This window comes from Buceros rhinoceros, unplaced genomic scaffold, assembly GCF_000710305.1.
Source record: "Buceros rhinoceros silvestris isolate BGI_N320 unplaced genomic scaffold, ASM71030v1 scaffold1461, whole genome shotgun sequence".
NCBI classification, from domain to species: domain Eukaryota; kingdom Metazoa; phylum Chordata; class Aves; order Bucerotiformes; family Bucerotidae; genus Buceros; species Buceros rhinoceros.
In genome coordinates this window covers 28,400-36,810 of record NW_010393457.1, presented here as the reverse complement: position 1 = coordinate 36,810, position 8,411 = coordinate 28,400, and positions in this window count along the sequence as shown.

Here is an 8,411-nt window from a genome sequence, read left to right as displayed (position 1 = left end):
TGTTCATATGCAATTGAAGCTAAATCTTGAACACCTGAAATCCTCTGCAAAGCATCTTGCTTCTATTTCAGACTGGTAATGCAAGTGAACTCTGCAGTAGCAGCACACTCTAAATAGCATTTTTGCTTTAATCAGGGGCTCTGGCTTTTTTCTTTTTAGTATTTGAGCAGCAGATGGAGCACAGGACCAGATAAATACTTGCTGGATCAGTGTGCATAAAGGAGAAGAAAGAGTAGGAGGGAAACAGGAAAGTAAAACTGCTGCAGCATGGTGCCCTGTAGCAAAGGGAACAACAAAAGCTGGAGGAGGGTGTCACGGTGGGGGGCAGATGAAGGGGTGCTGTGGGTGCTCAGGGGCCCATTTCCCAAAGGCACCTTTTTCTTGGCCTGCTCCAGCAAAGCCCAGCCGAATGCTATGCAAAGGGCAGCATCTCTACGAGGTTTTGGGTGCTGGGAGGTCAAAGGGCAATGGATTATTTTTCCCTCCACCCTGGCTGCAAGAAAGGAAACGAATAGTGCCAGTGCTTTTTTGCTACCCAAGTTCCAGCATCTAGACTTGGATGATTATGAAAAGCTCTCAATTTCTGTTTAAAAAACCCCCTGTTTCAGGAAGGCTGTGCAATAGAAACTTTCAGAGTTCAAAAACTAAGTTGGAAAATGAGAGGACTCAAACTTCGGTTTTTTTGAAGCTAATGATTTTAGAGCCCAACACAGGACTTCTAAGTGTTTCACTTGACAAGCTGAAGTGGAGTTGTTGGCACGGCGTTGGAACAGATCCTCTAGGTAGGGAGGATACATGGGCAGGATTTTTTAGATAATTTAGGCAAAGATGAGTCAGGAATGATTATGTTCTAGTTGATTCTGTGTCAGGGATGGAGGGTTAGACATGGCCTTACTGCCTCTTGTGTCCCTCCTGATTTGAGGCAACTTCAATGTGCTGAAATCTTCTGCAGAGGGAAAAAGCATTGCTTTGACTTTCAGGTGAGTTTCTAACGATTTACATAATTCAGATCTAAACCTTTGCTCAAAATGAGAGAGAAAACAATGGCTGGTGTTTTGAAGGGCACACTCTTGCTCGTTAGATAACTACGGATGGAAGTTTATGATTTATTTAGGATCATGACTCTGAAATAAATGTGAAATTTCTCTGAGCCTACACAAAATATTGGCTGTTGGGAGTGTTAAAAACCCATGACATACTTTCGAAGCTGTATATTTTTAAATTATCTCCTAAACAATGATGACTTTGGTGACTTACTGGTTCCTATCACACTTACCGTGGTATCACAACAAGCAGTTTTTTCTAAGCACCTAGATGTTCCAGTTGTAGGCCTGATTGCAATTCTGCTTCAACCTATTTCTATTGCTGTTAAGTTCGGCTGGAAGGTGTCACATTTTTCGCTTTGTGTGGATTCAGCGCTGACAGTTATACCCATGAACTGAAGCAGCTATTCCGTCCGCAGTCAGACACCCATGATAGCGTTCCCTGCTAGTCAATAAATTAAAAATGCGAAAATCTCTGCTTTTCTTTTGTTTGATGCCTGTGCTTTGGAGATGTTTATTGCCATCTCCTAGCTGCAGATTCCATGGTGGTTGGCAGCAGATAATTCTCCTAATGCAGTGGAAAGGTGGGTAAGTAATTGCCTCTTGAATATTGCAGATGTAGAGCCAGATGACAAAGACAGATGTTAATAGAAATGTGGTTACGGAGGGTCCTTACGGATCTTGTCTTCTCTGAAAGCACGTCACAGCCATGTCTGTGCCTGGTCCTCGTCTTCAGGGCCCGAGACATTGATTAAAAGGCCAGCCTCGCCCTTACTCTATATATCTCCTAAAGCTCATCTTTCATATGTGACACTTTTCTCTTAAATCTTATGCTGAATTGTAAGACAATTAAGCAGCCCTTAACCTTTTCTTGGCTGTTTTAATCATGTCAAAATTCCCATTTATGGGTTTGATTAGATCTGGCCATCAGATGATCAGGTTAATTATGAAAAGTGGAAGGGTTCTCAACAGTCATTCTTTTGCCAGATCTGCTTCAACAGTGACTTCATCCACTTTTAATGTGGCCAATCTGCTTGTTGAGTGTCATCAAGTGCTATCAGACCAGTTCATAACATTCTCTGAATTCAGCCCTTTTCATTTTCATTAGTTATAGCCTCTTTACAAATCATTTATTCGTTGATGAGATTATTTGTAGAAACCTATTTAAGGCTGTGACTTGATGAATAAAGGATTTCCTCAGACCATTCACAAGATTTTAGTCCTGGTACTACAGTTCTGCTAGCAGATCACTAGACTGCTCACAGGATCTACTTCAGCAACATCAGGATTAAAAAACAAAAACCAAAAGACCAGGAAAGGATTTATTTAAGGAAAAAGGTGAATTTTGAATGAGGCTGTGGCACAATGCTCGTGAAACAGTGGTAGCTGTCTATCACTATAGGTACAATGGTTGCATTCATGCTGTGCCCCTCTTTGATCTGCTCCAACCATTCCCTCCCTGTCGCACCATGTGGTGTAGCGCACGTGGTACCTGGCGTGGGTACCCTCGCTGTCATGGTTGTGTGGCCCTGGCACTGCAGCACCCTCATCCTGATGGAGTAGCTGCATCTGTGTGTCTCTCCGTCTGTCTGCAGTTTCCTACTTAACAATAATAGGTGCTGATGAGCTGTGGAGTCTCTGATCTGTGCATAATATTGCCTTGTTTTCATTCAAATGTGTCTGAAGAACAGCGATTCCCCAGACATCTACGTGCATACAAATCTGCTTGTGGACGTGTTTGCAGGTTGCAGATAAAACAGGGAGATAAGACAGTCAGACTGAACAGTCTGAATCAAAATGAAGAGATAGTCTGCTTGAGGGTCTTGCTCTCTGTCTGGTCAACTTTCCACCGCTGTCTGTGGGAAGGGATGGACTTTAAAAGAAGCTGCCTGGCTGGTGAGAAGCTCTAGTGAAACGTGAGTCCTGTTCAGGAGAGTGACTGTGTCTTTGAAGAAAGGCTGCTTCATAAGCTGCCTCTCCTCCCCCTCCCCCCTTTTTTTTTTCCTCTCCCCCGCAGAGATCTTGGTGTCCCACCCAGGCTGGCCCTCAGGGACAGATCCTTAGAAGATTTAGAGACCTAAAGGAGCAGGCAGGAACTCAGTGGGTTTGAAGTCAGTAAGAGTTAATTCCCAGTTCATATCTTTTAGTACCAAATCCCTGTTATAAATTTGCCTGTGGATTATAAGTTTGTACCTGCTTCTGCTGCAAGAAGGAAAGCTCTTCCTGCCCACGCACTGCTTTGAAAAGGAAATAGCCCTGGAGAGTAAATATGACACAGCTGAAGGATAACAATTTCTCAGCCTTTCTGGTGGGCAGATGTCATTAAATTTCCAAAGTAGATCATAGATGCTCCTATCTGAAGCTGCTGAGCACATTAAGAGAATTCTTGCCTGGGTCAAAAAATACCATTGGGTTGCAGGAAGTAAGGGAAAGGATAAATGAGGGTTGGCATTTTGCTGGTATTCTGGGCCAGCTGGACCTTTCATACTCCTCCAAGCTGACAGATGTTTTGGGGTGAGAGTTCCTTGAACTCTTGAGTTTGTTTCTGTTCCTCACATTAAGTCCCTCACTCAAGCCATGTTGGGACTTGCTTTCTATCAGCATGGGCTAATTAAGCCTCTTGAAGGCTCAGGAGCTTCCTTGGTTGTTTAGACAAGGACACTGGAGGGAGAACAAAATCTGCCTAACGATGCTTTTGCCCCTCATAGGCATTTATAGGAATATTATTCCCACCATGTCATGGAATGCACGGGGTTGATCTCTTTAGATGCCTGGATGCTTAAATACAAATGCACAGCATTTAATTCTGTTGCTTGGCACGTTTTCTTTAAAGAAGACTCAGTTAATTTCCCAATGTCATTGAGGACCATGAATGATATGGAATGTGTCAGAAGTAATTAAGAGAAATGATGGTGAACACCACAGCCTCCAACAGGCATTATTTGCAAATAACTTTGGGCTAAATTCATGAGTGTCTCCATCAGCAATGGAATTTGTTATGAGTGGATGAGCTGTCATTTAGTTTTCTTAGCAGCGCTTGCTATTCCCTTGGCTTTAGTGTTGGGTGGAATCATGAGCAATTTCACATGATCCTTTTGAAAGAACAGGAGGAATCGCCAGAAACTTTACCTTCCAAAACAATTAACAAATTTACCGCACTTTCCCAGCTCATAGCCACTAAAACTCAGCATGTGGCCAGAACACTAGCGAACACTGAGTTTTGTTTGTACTTGGGCAAAGACTCTTTTCCATTTACCTGAATTACAGGATTTTCTTGGTTTTGTGCAGAGTTGAATCCAAAGCCCGAAAGGCAGCTGGGGGTTCTAAGAAGTGCTGCAGCCGCAGCCTCAGTGGGGGAGCGGTTTGGTCTGCTCCGCTTTCTCTGCCAGCCTCAGAACTGACAACAGCTGTTGTTTCAAAGGTGTGCCACAGGGTTGGCATGGTCAGAGTGAGACACTGGATTTACTGTCTCTCATCCTCAATTTGCAAAGCCCACGACGGGCCTTGCGACTCCATCAGCTCAGGCTGCTTATGGGGATTTGAATTTCATGTTGCTCGTACCTTGGAGGTGAAGTACATTGTTTGTAGCAAGGGTGTCAAGGCTGAAAAGTAAATAAAGCAAACCTTGCTGCCCAGTTCTGCGCACTGGTAAACCTGGCCTCCCCCTGTGCAGACACGGCTCTTGCCAGCCCTGCCATGGGCACGGGGAGGGCACTGCACTGCTTGCTTGCTAAAGCGCTGCTGCTAACATGCGCAGTGGAGGTGGCAAGTCATCTGCTGCTGGTGCTTCCCAATCACAGTCCTTATGTTTACGCTTCTAAATAAGAATAGCGTTAGCTCAGTTTTCACTGTTGGAAACAGCATTAGCTCGGTTTTCACTGTCCCATGGCTTCCCAGCCGCTGTGTCTTGCAGTGGCAAGAGAACAGGTTCTTTATAAGAACAGGGTGCAATGGGGGGATTGGGTTTTGCAGAGCTTGGGTAGGGAGTCTCTCTTTCCTTCTTCCCACGCTGGGCCTCCCCTTTCTTGCCTCATTTCATTCTGGGACTTGCAGAAATCCTGCTTTCTATTCCTCTACCTCCAGCAGAAGTCCTGTTCTTCCCTCTTCTCCTCTTGTGTTTCCACCACGCTGGGTGATGGGACCGCAGCACCAAAAGAAAGGAGGAGGGAAGGGAAACAAGTGGTGTAGGGCTGGCACAGACAAGTGGAGTCAGACCCTAGTGAGAAGGATGCCAAGGGCTGGGGGTAGGATGCAGCAGCTGTAGCAGGGCAAAGCCATCCCCTGTGCCAGCCTGCATGTTCTTCCCTCTGCTCACAGAGCAGAAGGCTCTGCAGGTTTGAAATACTCCATCTCTGTCTCTTCTGGCAAACGCAAAGCAAACAGACTGTCTTTTCCTGCAGGCAGCATCCTGGCAGCCTTCACCTGTGCCCTGAGCAAGCTCTGTGTGTGTCAGCTGTTCTGCTGTAAAATCCTCATGGAGATGCCGTGGGGCTGGTCTTCTCTGGGAGAGGTCAGCACTGGGTTCACCTCCCCGCAGTTTTCCTCGTGATCAAACGTCAGCGCTGGGTCTCCACCAGAGCAGAGTTCCACTGCATTAAAGCAGCGCTGGGGTTTGGCAGCAGAGGTAAAGCCCCGCTTGGTGCGGGGACCTGCAGCTCTCAGTGACTTTACAGAGAGCACATAGTGCAAGACAGAGCATCTGCTGCTGTCTAGGAAACAGCTCTGTGTGTGATGGGAAGTCTTTTACCACTGGGAAAAAATAAAAACTGTAGAAATAGCAGATGACACTGAGGAAACTCAAGGTGGTAAGGTAGAGCGACTAAAGCAAAGCAGAAAGTGGTATTAGGACTACAAAGTTTTGGTCCTTCTAGATCCTTCTTGCATTCTGAAGTCATATTCTGCATTGTTTTCTGCCTTGATTTAGAGCAGTTGTTAGTACACAAACTGCCCCAACTCTGCGGCTCGTTGCAGAGGCTGGAGAGCAGCATTTGGTGCGTAGGAGGAGCAGCACAGCAATAATTGTGGCCAGTGCTGGCGGGTTGCCTTGTTCACTGGTCTAAACTCAAGGTAAAGTTGATCATTTCAGAACTGTTGTGCGGGATGATGTAACTAGAGGCATGCTGACATGGTTGGGCTATATGGATAGTTTCGACTGGACGTTTCTGCACCTGAGAGCTGCACCCAGCAGGTTTATGGCTTTTTTTAATGGTGGTTGTCTGCACAGGACTTCCCGAGGGCCTGGGGAGCTGCCTTTATTTTTAGCATTGATCTCTGAATAATAGGACAGATGTTTAGCTTGACTGCTCTGCACAAGAGAAGCAGTTTGTTCAATAATTAGGAAAATGATCTAAAATTGTTAAAAATTTTCCTGTGGTCTCTTTGAAATTCTTTGTTTTTCACTGAAACAAAGATTCAGGAAATACTAACCTACGAGTAGCAAAGCAATCTTGCAGAGGAGGGGCTTGCTGACTCGCTTCTCCTGTAAGAGCGCGGGAGGCTTGGCATGAGGCCGTTCTGGTTAGGTAGAACATAAGAAGCAGACTATCAACATGATTAGATGCTTTTTCAGATTTGCTGAAAATCAGACAGTCAGAAATGCCTGGAAATTCTTCACCATGGAAATGAAGAGGAGATTTCTCCCAGAGGAATGGGATGCAACTTTTTTTTGCTTTCCTCTCAAAGCCAGTCTTTTTTGCTCAACCGTCTTGGCTCTCTTATTCACCTGTTAGCAGAAAAACTTTTCATCTCTCCATTCTCAGGTTTCCTGAGCTAATTTTTCTGCCATGACCAATATGATGGTATAACTCAGCGGAGCACGTGGTGAGTTCTTGCTAATACGAGAGTCTCACTAGTGGGAGTCTGCAGTGACTGGAATTCAGAAGGACCCAGATTTCAGTCAGTGTTCCCCACAAAACAGAGGGTCTAGCCTCTGGATTTAAACAGGTACCCAGAAATCTTGTCCCAGTTTTTACTCTGGTGTTGTAGACCTTTGGGGGTTGATCCAAAGCCTCTACTCTGGGTTTTCACTGTGTATTTGGTATGAAGGGGGTGAGTTGTGGGATACTGGTAGGCAATCAGAACTGAGAAGTTCCACTTGATTTCATGGTTCAGAATCTTTCTGCTGAATAGCTGCAATGTATTAAAACTAGGACTTTTAAGAAGTGGACATTTATCCTGGATGTGAAGGTGTTAAGAGGTATTGAAACATCTTAGATTCATTGCTTTTTGGTAGAGTGGCTGTGAATCACTTAAACACTGAAGTTCTTTATTTGATGTATTTTCCTGATGGATCACAGAGGGCTTTTAAACAAGGGCATAGTAGTACTAGGAACAAACTAATTTTCCCTGGTCTCTTGTTGAAGTTTCTCAGAGCTGCTGAACGGTGCTGTATTTACACTGGCCCAAATACGCATTCAGCAGGGAGAGGGAAATGAAAAGGGTTTATTGTATAGTAGCTTATAAGAGGTCAAGTATATGAAACAAATTCCTTTTTATTTCAAGTAGACAGAAATAATCCAGGTAGTAGCCTGAACTTTCTTCTACCAGAAGACAATTTTTCTTCATGTACAAGAAAGAAAAATGTCAACTGGAGGCTGATGATTATTTTTTTTTTTCCAATAGAAAAAAAAATCCCACCCGTACATCAGCGTAGTATTTAAGCAAGTTTGATTGTTAACTTCATAGAGCTTTTCTTTGATATAATCTTATTTACTTCTGTCTTGTTCTTCAGACCAGGGAAAAGAATAGTGTGCTGCTCCTTTGCTAATGCTCCAGTGAAACTCTTCACTGACATACGGCTGGTGCACTACATTTCCACTCCCTCCTGACAATTCAGAACAGGAGCGAATACCTTCCTTTGGAAGACAAAATTAAACACAGGAGGAAACACTGGCTAATGGTAAAACTCATCTCCAGACTTGTTTTGGCCGTATTAGGCTGGGTGTCCTGGACCAGCTGGGGCTGGTGCCTGGGCCTCCACCATTCGTGGCGTGCAGAGAGTGATCTGCTGTGTTGGCTTATCCAAAAGCTAATACCGATCATGGCTTGAGTTCCTAAATGTGTGGAAGTGCAAACTCTTCTCTGCGTTGGCACTTGCACGCTAACGTTGTCAGTCTAAATTAATAGAATTTCTTTTTAAAGGCTGGCTGATCTTATGATAGTATTGTTGGTAACAGCGCATGCTGGAGCTGTGAGGACTCAAAGCTAATGTTCTAAAGAGAAAAGTAGTCGCATATAGCCAGGTAAGATTATTTGCAGAATCACAGAATGGTGGGGGTTGGAAGGGACCCCTAGAGATCAACTGGTCCAACCGCCTTGCTAAAGCAGGTTCTCCTAGATCAGGTTGCACAGGAAGGCGGCAGATGGGGC